Below are 13,981 nucleotides of genomic sequence, written 5' to 3' on the forward strand. Positions count from 1 at the left end.
TGAGAATTATTTCCTTCTGAAATACATGATTTTTTAAAAAATTTTTTAATGTGAAATACATGATTTATGAAAATGTCCATATGAAACACATGATTTAAAATAAAAAATCCATCTAAAATACATGATTTATGAAAATGCCCATCTAAAACACGATTTAAAAAAAAAATTCCATCTGAAATACATGATTCATGAAAATGTCCATCTGAAACACATGATTTTTGAAAACAATTTCCATCAGAAATATATGGTTTATGAAAACGTTTTATGAAAATGTCCATCTGAAACAGGGTTAGGGCTTAAAAAAAAATTAAAACAAAGTCCAATTCCGATCTTCCGCAGAATCCGGTCCGGGTTTTCCTGCAATCCAGAATACTGCAGAATCCGGTCGTCCTGAAAATCCGGTCTGGGTTTTGCTCCAGTACATGATTTATGAAAATGTCCATCTGAAAAACATGATTTTTTAAAACAATTTCCAATGTGAAATACATGATTTATGAAAATGTCCATGTAAAACACATGATTTAAAAAAAAAATTCCATCTGAAATAAATGATTAATGAAAATGTCCATCTGAAACACATGATTTTTGAAAACAATTTCCATCTGAAATATATGGTTTATGACAACGATTTATGAAAATGTCCATCTGAAACAGAGTTAGGGATAAAAAAAAAAAAAAAAAAAAAAAAAAATCCGATTCTAGTCGTACTCAGAATCCAGTCCGGGTTTTGCTCCAATCCAGGATACCTCAGAATCCGGTCGTCCTGAGAATCCGGTCCGGGTTTTGCTCCAATCCAGGATACCGCAGAATCCGGTCGTCCTGAGAATCCGGTCCGGGTTTTGCACCAATCCAGGAGACCGCAGAATCCGGTTTTTCTCGGAATCCGGTCAGGGTTTTGCTCCGATCCAGGAGACCGCAGAATCCGGTTTTTCTCGGAATCCGGTCCGGGTTTTGCTCCAATCCAGGATACCGTCGAATCCGGTTTTCCTAGGAATCCGGTCCGGGTTTTGCTTCAATCCAGGATACCGCAGAATCCGGTCGTCCTCGGAATCCGGTCCGGGTTTTGCTCCGATCCAGGAGACGGCAGAATCCGGTCGTGCTCAGATTCTGGTCGGGGTTTTGCTCCGATCCAGGAGACGAAGAATCCGGTCGTCCTGAGAATACGGTCCAGGTTTTGCTCCAATACATGATTTATGAAAATGTCCTTCTGAAACACATGATTTTTTAAAACAATTTCAATTTGAAATACATGATTTTTGAGAATTATTTCCTTCTGAAATACATGATTTTTAAAAAATAAATTTTTATGTGAAATACATGATTTATGAAAATGTCCATCTAAAATATATGATTTAAAAAAAAAATTCCATCTGAAATACATGATTCATGAAAATGTCCATCTGAAACACATGATTTTTGAAAACAATTTCCATCTGAAATATATGGTTTATGACAACGATTTATGAAAATGTCCATCTGAAACAGAGTTAGGGCTTAAAAAAAAAAAAAAAAAAAAAAAAAGTCCAATTCCAGTGGTCCTCAGAATCCGGTCCGGGTTTTGCTCCAATCCAGGATACCTCAGAATCCGGTCGTCCTGAGAATCCGGTCCGGGTTTTGCTCCAATCCAGGATACCGCAGAATCCAGTCGTCCTGAGAATCCGGTCCGGGTTTTGCTCCAATCCAGGATACCGCAGAATCCGGTCGTCCTGAGAATCCGGTCCGGGTTTTGCTCCAATCCAGGAGACCGCAGATTCCGGTCGTCCTGAGAATCCGGTCCGGGTTTTGCTCCAATCCAGGATACCGCCGAATCCGGTTTTCCTAGGAATCCGGTCCGGGTTTTGCTCCAATCCAGGATACCGCAGAATCCGGTCGTCCTGAGAATCCGGTCCGGGTTTTGCTCCAATCCAGGATACCGCAGAATCCAGTCGTCCTGAGAATCCGGTCCGGGTTTTGCTCCAATCCAGGAGACCGCAGAATCCGGTCGTCCTGAGAATCCGGTCCGGGTTTTGCTCCAATCCAGGAGACCGCAGAATCCGGTTTTTCTCGGAATCCGGCCCGGGTTTTGCTCCAATCCAGGATACCGCCGAATCCGGTTTTCCAAGGAATCCGGTCCGGGTTTTGCTCCAATCCAGGATACCGCAGAATCCGGTCGTCCTGAGAATCCGGTCCGGGTTTTGCTCCAATCCAGGATACCGCAGAATCCGGTCGTCCTGAGAATCCGGTCCGGGTTTTGCTCCAATCCAGGAGACCGCAGAATCCGGTTTTTCTCGGAATCCGGTCCGGGTTTTGCTCCAATCCAGGATACCGCAGAATCCGGTCGTCCTGAGAATCCGGTCCGGGTTTTGCTCCAATCCAGGATACCGCAGAATCCGGTCGTCCTGAGAATCCGGTCCAGGTTTTGCTCCAATCCAGGAGACCGCAGAATCCGGTTTTTCTCGGAATCCGGTCCGGGTTTTGCTCCAATCCAGGATACCGCAGAATCCGGTCGTCCTGAGAATCCGGTCCGGGTTTTGCTCCAATCCAGGATACCGCAGAATCCGGTCGTCCTGAGAATCCGGTCCGGGTTTTGCTCCAATCCAGGAGACCGCCGAATCCGGTTTTTCTCGGAATCCGGTCCGGGTTTTGCTCCAATCCAGGATACCGCCGAATCCGGTTTTCCAAGGAATCCGGTCCGGGTTTTGCTCCAATCCAGGATACCGCAGAATCCGGTCGTCCTGAGAATCCGGTCCGGGTTTTGCTCCAATCCAGGATACCGCAGAATCCGGTCGTCCTGAGAATCCGGTCCGGGTTTTGCTCCAATCCAGGAGACCGCAGAATCCGGTTTTTCTCGGAATCCGGTCCGGGTTTTGCTCCAATCCAGGATACCGCCGAATCCGGTTTTCCTAGTAATCCGGTCCGGGTTTTGCTCCAATCCAGGATACCGCAGAATCCGGTCGTCCTCGGAACCCGGTCAGGGTTTTGCTCCGATCCAGGAGACCGCAGAATCCGGTTTTTCTCGGAATCCGGTCAGGGTTTTGCTCCAATCCAGGATACCGTCGAATCCGGTTTTCCTAGGAATCCGGTCCGGGTTTTGCTTCAATCCAGGATACCGCAGAATCCGGTCGTCCTCGGAATCCGGTCCGGGTTTTGCTCCGATCCAGGAGACGGCAGAATCCGGTCGTGCTCAGAATCTGGTCGGGGTTTTGCTCCGATCCAGGAGACGAAGAATCCGGTCGTCCTGAGAATCCGGTCCAGGTTTTGCTCCAATACATGATTTATGAAAATGTCCTTCTGAAACACATGATTTTTTTAAACAATTTCAATTTGAAATACATGATTTTTGAGAATTATTTCCTTCTGAAATACATGATTTTTAAAAAAATTTTTTAATGTGAAATACATGATTTATGAAAATGTCCATCTAAAATATATGATTTAAAAAAAAAATTCCATCTGAAATACATGATTCATGAAAATGTCCATCTGAAACACATGATTTTTGAAAACAATTTCCATCTGAAATATATGGTTTATGACAACGATTTATGAAAATGTCCATCTGAAACAGGGTTAGGGCTTAAAAAAAAATTAAAACAAAGTCCAATTCCGATCGTCCGCAGAATCCGGTCCGGGTTTTGCTCCAATCCAGGATACCTCAGAATCCGGTCGTCCTGAGAATCCGGTCCGGGTTTTGCTCCAATCCAGGATACCGCAGAATCCGGTCGTCCTGAGAATCCGGTCCGGGTTTTGCTCCAATCCAGGATACCGCAGAATCCAGTCGTCCTGAGAATCCGGTCCGGGTTTTGCTCCAATCCAGGATACCGCAGAATCCGGTCGTCCTGAGAATCCGGTCCGGGTTTTGCTCCAATCCAGGATACCGCCGAATCCGGTTTTCCTAGTAATCCGGTCCGGGTTTTGCTCCAATCCAGGATACCGCAGAATCCGGTCGTCCTCGGAACCCGGTCAGGGTTTTGCTCCGATCCAGGAGACCGCAGAATCCGGTTTTTCTCGGAATCCGGTACGGGTTTTGCTCCAATCCAGGATACCGTCGAATCCGGTTTTCCTAGGAATCCGGTCCGGGTTTTGCTTCAATCCAGGATACCGCAGAATCCGGTCGTCCTCGGAATCCGGTCCGGGTTTTGCTCCGATCCAGGAGACGGCAGAATCCGGTCGTGCTCAGAATCTGGTCGGGGTTTTGCTCCGATCCAGGAGACGAAGAATCCGGTCGTCCTGAGAATCCGGTCCAGGTTTTGCTCCAATACATGATTTATGAAAATGTCCTTCTGAAACACATGATTTTTTTAAACAATTTCAATTTGAAATACATGATTTTTGAGAATTATTTCCTTCTGAAATACATGATTTTTAAAAAAATTTTTTAATGTGAAATACATGATTTATGAAAATGTCCATCTAAAATATATGATTTAAAAAAAAAATTCCATCTGAAATACATGATTCATGAAAATGTCCATCTGAAACACATGATTTTTGAAAACAATTTCCATCTGAAATATATGGTTTATGACAACGATTTATGAAAATGTCCATCTGAAACAGGGTTAGGGCTTAAAAAAAAATTAAAACAAAGTCCAATTCCGATCGTCCGCAGAATCCGGTCCGGGTTTTCCTGCAATCCAGAATACCGTAGAATCCGGTCGTCCTGAAAATCCGGTCTGGGTTTTGCTCCAGTACATGATTTATGAAAATGTCCATCTGAAACACATGATTTTTTTAAAACAATTTCCAATGTGAAATACATGATTTATGAAAATGTCCATCTGAAACACATGATTTAAAAAAAAAAATTCCATCTGAAATACATGATTCATGAAAATGTCCATCTGAAAAACATGATTTTTGAAAACAATTTCCATCTGAAATATATGGTTTATGACAACGATTTATGAAAATGTCCATCTGAAACAGATTTAGGGCTTAAAAAAAAAAAAAAAAAAAAAAAAAGTCCAATTCCAGTCGTCCTCAGAATCCGGTCCGGGTTTTGCTCCAATCCAGGATACCTCAGAATCCGGTCGTCCTGAGAATCCGGTCCGGGTTTTGCTCCAATCCAGGATACCGCAGAATCCAGTCGTCCTGAGAATCCGGTCCGGGTTTTGCTCCAATCCAGGATACCGCAGAATCCGGTCGTCCTGAGAATCCGGTCCGGGTTTTGCTCCAATCCAGGATACCGCAGAATCCGGTCGTCCTGAGAATCCGGTCCGGGTTTTGCTCCAATCCAGGATACCGCAGAATCCGTTTTTTCTCGGAATCCGGTCCGGGTTTTGCTCCAATCCAGGATACCGCCGAATCCGGTTTTCCAAGGAATCCGGTCCGGGTTTTGCTCCAATCCAGGATACCGCAGAATCCGGTCGTCCTGAGAATCCGGTCCGGGTTTTGCTCCAATCCAAGATACCGCAGAATCCGGTTTTTCTCGGAATCCGGTCCGGGTTTTGCTCCAATCCAGGATACCGCCGAATCCGGTTTTCCTAGGAATCCGGTCCGGGTTTTGCTCCAATCCAGGATACCGCAGAATCCGGTCGTCCTCGGAATCCGGTCCGGATTTTGCTCCGATCCAGGAGACCGCAGAATCCGGTTTTTCTCGGAATCCGGTCCGGGTTTTGCTCCAATCCAGGATACCGTCGAATCCGGTTTTCCTAGGAATCCGGTCCGGGTTTTGCTTCAATCCAGGATACCGCAGAATCCAGTCGTCCTGAAAATCCGGTCTGGGTTTTGCTCCAGTACATGATTTATGAAAATGTCCATCTGAAACACATGATTTTTTTAAAACAATTTCCATCTGAAATATATGGTTTATGACAACGATTTATGAAAATGTCCATCTGAAACAGATTTAGGGCTTAAAAAAAAAAAAAAAAAAAAAAAAAGTCCAATTCCAGTCGTCCTCAGAATCCGGTCCGGGTTTTGCTCCAATCCAGGATACCTCAGAATCCGGTCGTCCTGAGAATCCGGTCCGGGTTTTGCTCCAATCCAGGATACCGCAGAATCCGGTCGTCCTGAGAATCCGGTCCGGGTTTTGCTCCAATCCAGGATACCGCAGAATCCGGTCGTCCTGAGAATCCGGTCCGGGTTTTGCTCCAATCCAGGAGACCGCCGAATCCGGTTTTTCTCGGAATCCGGTCCGGGTTTTGCTCCAATCCAGGATACCGCAGAATCCGGTCGTCCTCGGAACCCGGTCAGGGTTTTGCTCCGATCCAGGAGACCGCAGAATCCGGTTTTTCTCGGAATCCGGTCCGGGTTTTGCTCCAATCCAGGATAGCGTCGAATCCGGTTTTCCTAGGAATCCGGTCCGGGTTTTGCTTCAATCCAGGATACCGCAGAATCCGGTCGTCCTCGGAATCCGGTCCGGGTTTTGCTCCGATCCAGGAGACGGCAGAATCCGGTCGTGCTCAGAATCTGGTCGGGGTTTTGCTCCGATCCAGGAGACGAAGAATCCGGTCGTCCTGAGAATCCGGTCCAGGTTTTGCTCCAATACATGATTTATGAAAATGTCCTTCTGAAACACATGATTTTTTTAAACAATTTCAATTTGAAATACATGATTTTTGAGAATTATTTCCTTCTGAAATACATGATTTTTAAAAAAAAATTTTAATGTGAAATACATGATTTATGAAAATGTCCATCTAAAATATATGATTTAAAAAAAAATTCCATCTGAAATACATGATTCATGAAAATGTCCATCTGAAACACATGATTTTTGAAAACAATTTCCATCTGAAATATATGGTTTATGACAACGATTTATGAAAATGTCCATCTGAAACAGGGTAAGGCCATACAGGCTGTTTGTGGGAATTTTTCAATGCAAACTAGTTGCCAACGGACGCATAGGCTGGACATGGGCTCGCGCTCACTATTTGGACGACACTCGCTGCTTATTCTAATGGTGGCGTGGACGTTTTACGAAAACGCTGATAAGGCCGCCAAATCACCAAAAGGCTCTGTACGGACGCCTCCGGGGGCGCCCTCGCGCTGCGTGGCACCTTATTCTTCATCGTAGTCTTCCTCAGTGACACGGAACGCCTATTTTGACCACTCACCACCTAAACTTCACCATAGTCTTCCTCGGTGCCACGGAAAGCCTTTTTTTGACCAATAACCACCTAATATCTTCACCATAGTCTTCCTCAGTGACACGGAAAGCCTATTTTGACCACTAACCACCTAAATGACCACAAAGTGCCTATTTTGACCACTGTCCACCTAAACTTCACCATAGTCTTCCTCAGTGCCACGGAACGCCTATTTTGACCAATAACCACCTAAATGACCGCAAAGTGCCTATTTTGACCACTGTCCACCTAAACTTCATCATAGTCTTCCTCAGTGCCACGGAACGCCTATTTTGACCAATAACCACCTAAATGACCGCAAAGTGCCTATTTTGACCACTGTCCACCTAAACTTCACCATAGTCTTCCTCAGTGCCACGGAACGCCTATTTTGACCAATAACCACCTAAATGACCGCAAAGGGCCTATTTTGACCACTGTCCACCTAAACTTCATCATAGTCTTCCTCAGTGCCACGGAACGCCTATTTTGACCAATAACCACCTAAATGACCGCAAAGTGCCTATTTTGACCACTGTCCACCTAAACTTCACCATAGTCTTCCTCAGTGCCACGGAACGCCTATTTTGACCACTAACCACCTAAATGACCGCAAAGGGCCTATTTTGACCACTGTCCACCTAAACTTCGCCGTATTGACACGGAACGCCTTTTTTGACCACTAACCACCTAAATGACCGCAAAGTGCATATTTTGACCACTGTCCACCCAAACTTCGCCGTAGTGCCACGGAACACCTTTTTTGACCCGTAACAACTTTTTTTTTTGTCAAAGCAGGATGTATCTATATCTTGGCTTCAAAAGGTCATAAAACCTCGAGATTCTATACAAGGGTAGCCGAGGGGGCCCCGATGTGAGATCCAAAGTTTCGAGTTTCTACGTTGTTCCAAAAAATGTGACAGTGTCCGATCGGCCCGAAATTGATATATATGTCACGTCACGGTCCCCTGGGACAGCGTGTGGAGTTCCGTGTCCGTATCTACTTAATTGGCCGAAAAAAAACCCTTGACCACAAACCACCTGTGAAGTTTCCATTGAAATAAGTTGCAAGTGGTATGTTGGGTATACAGGGGTCAAAAGGTCACAGGACCTCGAAATTCGGTACGGTGGTAGCCTAGGGGCCCCCGACTCGGGGGCCAGAGTTTCGGAAGTATAGATCACTTCTAAGCATGTGTTTCTGCAGTTCATAAATCTTTTCACGTCAGGTCACTTCAGTTAAATCAAAAGGGTTTTATGCCCTATGTGAGCAACAGGCCTGTGTGAGAGATTTTTTCCAAAATGTGCACAAACAACTTGGCGTTCGGGTAGACGCTCGTCCACTCAATATGGTATTCGGGGGCCCCTAGGCTACCAGCACGTGAAGTTTGGGGCCCCTAGGACCCCCAGGGGCCGAACGGGAGCCATTGACACGGGCAACTTATTCCATTCATTTTCTTAGGTGTTTTGTGGACAGAGAGACAGGAAGGTCAGATCGCCCCGAAATTTACATGTGTGTCACGTCACGGTCCCCCGGGACAGTGTCCGGAGTTCCGTGTCCGTATCTGCCTCGATCGGCCAAAAAAGACCCCTTGACCGCAAACCACCTATGAAGTTTCCATTGAAATAAGTTGCAAGTGGGATCTTGGGTATACAGGGGTCAAAAGGTCACAGGACCTCGAAATTCGGTACGGTGGTAGCCTAGGGGCCCCCGACTCGGGGGCCAGAGTTTCGGAAGTATAGATCACTTCTAAGCATGTGTTTCTGCAGTTCATAAATCTTTTCATGTCAGCTCACTTCAGTTAAATCAAAAGGGTTTTAGGCCCTATGTGAGGAAAAGGCCTGTGTGAGAGATTTTTTCCAAAATGTGCACAAACAACTTGGCGTTCGGGTAGACGCTCGTCCACTCAATATGGTATTCAGGGGCCCCTAGGCTACTAGCACATGAAGTTTGGGGCCCCTAGGACCCCCAGGGGCCGAACGGGAGCCATTGACGCAGGGAACTTATTCCATTCATTTTCTTAGGTGTTTTGTGGACAGAGAGACAGGAAGGTCAGATCGCCCCGAAATTTACATGTGTGTCACGTCACGGTCCCCCGGGACAGTGTCCGGAGTTCCGTGTCCGTATCTGCCTCGATCGGCCGAAAAAGACCCCCTTGACCGCAAACCACCTATGAAGTTTCCATTGAAATAAGTTGCAAGTGGGATGTTGGGTATACAGGGGTCAAAAGGTCACAGGACCTCGAAATTCGGTACGGTGGTAGCTTAGGGGCCCCCGACTCGGGGGCCAGAGTTTCGGAAGTATAGATGACTTCTAAGCATGTGTTTCTGCAGTTCATAAATCTTTTCACGTCAGGTCACTTCAGTTAAATCAAAAGGGTTTTAGGCCCTACGTGAGGAACAGGCCTGTATGAGAGATTTTTTCCAAAATGTGCACAAACAACTTGGCGTTCGGGTAGAGGCTCATCCTCTCAATATGGTATTCGGGGGCCCCTAGGCTACCAGCACGTGAAGTTTGGGGCCCCTAGGACCCCCAGGGGCCGAACGGGAGCCATTGACACACGCAACTTATTCCATTCATTTTCCTAGGTGTTTTGCGGACAGTGAGACAGGAAGGTCAGATCGCCCCGAAATGGACATGTACGTCAATGGACATGTAATTTATCTTATTAATAAAATATGACCTATTAATGCATTGTCCACGGAAAGCCTGTGGAGGCCCCGTCAAATAAGTTACAGGTGTCACTTTCTTATATTGGAATGCATTAATAAGTCATATTTTATTAATAAGATTATTTTATTGCATATCTGGTATTAAAAAAAATATGAGCTTTTTATTAATGTTAAGCATTTAATGATAGCATAAAAATTTCCAGGATTATGAACAAAATATATGTTGTGATTTGGTCATATTTAGGTTGAATATTGGTCCATTTGCAGCACATGTGCTGCGTTGCATTTTTATGCAAATTAAGCCATTTTAATACTTACAATGTACACGAAACAGTTGTACAGTGTTTACTGAGCACAGTACTTTAGATTTTATGCAAAAAAATAATCTTATTAATAAAATATGACCTATTAATGCATTGTCCACGGAAAGCCTGTGGAGGCCCCGTCAAATAAGTTACAGGTGTCACTTTCTTATGTTGGAATGCATTAAAAAGTCATATTTTATTATTTTATTGCATATCTGGTATTAAAAAATATGAGCTTTTTATTAATGTTAAGCATTTAATGATAGCATAAAAATTTCCAGGATTATGAACAAAATTTATGTTGCGATTTGGTCATATTTAGGTTGAATATTGGTCCATTTGCAGCACATGTGCTGCGTTGCATTTTTATGCAAATTAAGCCATTTTAATAGCCACAATGTATATGAAACTGTTGTACGGTGTTTACTGAGCACTGTACTTTAGATTTTATGCAAAACAATAATCTTATTAATAAAATATGACCTATTAATGCATTGTCCACGGAAAGCATGTGGAGGCCCCGTCAAATAAGTTACAGGTGTCACTTTCTTATGTTGGAATGCATTAATAAGTCATATTTTATTATTTTATTGCATATCTGGTATTACAAAATATGAGCTATTTATTAATGTTAAGCATTTAATGATAGCATAAACATTTCCAGGATTATGAACAAAAGCTGTTTTTAATTAATGCAAATTTGACAGTAGCATTTTGTTAATATTTCAGGAAATCTTTATGGTAATTTTAAAAGGTTACCATCAATGTAAAGCTCATTATCTAAGCTTTCCAAAGATATATGATATGTTGGTATAGCCTATTTAGAAATGGAGAAAGCACAGGTCACATATAGCTGTTTTTATTGAATGCAGTGCTTAAATTTAACAGTAGCTTTTTGTTAATATTTCAGGTAATCTTTATGGTATTTTTAAAAGGTCACCATCAATGTAAAGGTCATTATCTAAGCTTTCCAAAAATATATGACATGTTGGTATAGCCTATTTAGAAATGGAGAAAGCACAGGTCACATAGAGCTGTTTTTATTGAATGCAGTGCTTAAATTTGACAGTAGCTTTTTGTTAATATTTCAGGAAATCTTTATGGTATTTTTAAAAGGTTACCATCAATGGAAAGCACATTATCTAAGCTTTCCAAAAATATATGATATGTTGGTATAGCCTATTTAGAAATGGAGAAAGCACAGGTCACATAGAGCTGTTTTTATTGAATGCAGTGCTTAAATTTGACAGTAGCTTTCTGTTAATATTTCAGGAAATCTTTATGGTAATTTTAAAAGGTTACAATCAATGTAAAGCTCATTATCTAAGCTTTCCAAAAATATATGATATGTGTGTATAGCCTATTTAGAAATGGAGAAAGCACAGGTCACATATAGCTGTTTTTATTGAATGCAGTGCTTAAATTTGACAGTAGCTTTTTGTTAATATTTCAGGTAATCTTTATGGTATTTTTAAAAGGTTACCATCAATGTAAAGCTCATTATCTAAGCTTTCCAAAGATATATGATATGTTGGTATAGCCTATTTAGAAATGGAGAAAGCACAGGTCACATATAGCTGTTTTTATTGAATGCAGTGCTTAAATTTAACAGTAGCTTTTTGTTAATATTTCAGGTAATCTTTATGGTATTTTTAAAAGGTCATCATCAATGTAAAGGTCATTATCTAAGCTTTCCAAAAATATATGACATGTTGGTATAGCCTATTTAGAAATGGAGAAAGCACAGGTCACATAGAGCTGTTTTTATTGAATGCAGTGCTTAAATTTGACAGTAGCTTTTTGTTAATATTTCAGGAAATCTTTATGGTATTTTTAAAAGGTTACCATCAATGGAAAGCACATTATCTAAGCTTTCCAAAAATATATGATATGTTGGTATAGCCTATTTAGAAATGGAGAAAGCACAGGTCACATAGAGCTGTTTTTATTGAATGCAGTGCTTAAATTTGACAGTAGCTTTTTGTTAATATTTCAGGAAATCTTTATGGTAATTTTAAAAGGTTACAATCAATGTAAAGCTCATTATCTAAGCTTTCCAAAAATATATGATATGTGTGTATAGCCTATTTAGAAATGGAGAAAGCACAGGTCACATATAGCTGTTTTTATTGAATGCAGTGCTTAAATTTGACAGTAGCTTTTTGTTAATATTTCAGGTAATCTTTATGGTATTTTTAAAAGGTTACCATCAATGTAAAGGTCATTATCTAAGCTTTCCAAAAATATATGACATGTTGGTATAGCCTATTTAGAAATGGAGAAAGCACAGGTCACATAGAGCTGTTTTTATTGAATGCAGTGCTTAAATTTGACAGTAGCTTTTTGTTAATATTTCAGGAAATCTTTATGGTAATTTTAAAAGGTTACAATCAATGTAAAGCTCATTATCTAAGCTTTCCAAAAATATATGATATGTGTGTATAGCCTATTTAGAAATGGAGAAAGCACAGGTCAAATAGAGCTGTTTTATTGAATGCAGTGCTTAAATTTGACAGTATGTTTTTGTTAATATTTCAGGACATCTTTATGGTATTTTTAAAAGGTTACCATCAATGTAAAGCACATTATCTAAGCTTTCCAAAAATATATGATATGTGTGTATAGCCTATTTAGAAATGGAGAAAGCACAGGTCACATAGAGCTGTTTTTATTGAATGCAGTGCTGAAATTTGACAGTAGCTTTTTGTTAATATTTCAGGAAATCTTTATGGTATTTTTAAAAGGTTACCATCAATGTAAAGCACATTATCTAAACTTTCCAAAGATATATGATATGTTGGTATAGCCTGTTTAGAAATGGAGAAAGCACAGGTCACATAGAGCTGTTTTTATTGAATGCAGTGCTGAAATTTGACAGTAGCTTTTTGTTAATATTTCAGGAAATCTTTATGGTATTTTTAAAAGGTTACCATCAATGTAAAGGTCATTATCTAAGCTTTCCAAATATATATGATATGTTGGTATAGCCTGTTTAGAAATGGAGAAAGCACAGGTCACATAGAGCTTTTTTTATTGAATGCAGTGCTGAAATTTGACAGTAGCTTTTTGTTAATATTTCAGGAAATCTTTATGGTATTTTTAAAAGGTTACCATCAATGTAAAGCACATTATCTAAACTTTCCAAAGATATATGATATGTTGGTATAGCCTATTTAGAAATGGAGAAAGCACAGGTCAAATAGAGCTTTTTTTATTGAATGCAGTGCTTAAATTTGATAGTAGCTTTTTGTTAATATTTCAGGAAATCTTTATGGTATTTTTAAAAGGTTACCATCAATGTAAAGGTCATTATCTAAGCTTTCCATAAATATATGACATGTTGGTATAGCCTATTTAGAAATGGAGAAAGCACAGGTCACATAGAGCTGTTTTTATTGAATGCAGTGCTTAAATTTGACAGTAGCTTTTTGTTAATATTTCAGGAAATCTTTATGGTATTTTTAAAAGGTTACCATCAATGGAAAGCACATTATCTAAGCTTTCCAAAAATATATGATATGTTGGTATAGCCTATTTAGACATGGAGAAAGCACAGGTCACATAAGGTTTTTTTATTGAATGCAGTGCTGAAATTTGACAGTAGCTTTTTGTTAATATTTCAGGAAATCTTTATGGTAATTTTAAAAGGTTACCATCAATGTAAAGGTCATTATCTAAGCTTTCCAAAAATATATGATATGTGTGTATAGCCTATTTAGAAATGGAGAAAGCACAGGTCACATATAGCTGTTTTTATTGAATGCAGTGCTTAAATTTAACAGTAGCTTTTTGTTAATATTTCAGGTAATCTTTATGGTATTTTTAAAAGGTTACCATCAATGTAAAGGTCATTATCTAAGCTTTCCAAAAATATATGACATGTTGGTATAGCCTATTTAGAAATGGAGAAAGCACAGGTCACATAGAGCTGTTTTTATTGAATGCAGTGCT

The sequence above is a fragment of the Barbus barbus genome (assembly GCF_936440315.1).
Source record: "Barbus barbus genome assembly, chromosome: 26".
Classification (NCBI taxonomy): Eukaryota; Metazoa; Chordata; class Actinopteri; order Cypriniformes; family Cyprinidae; genus Barbus; species Barbus barbus.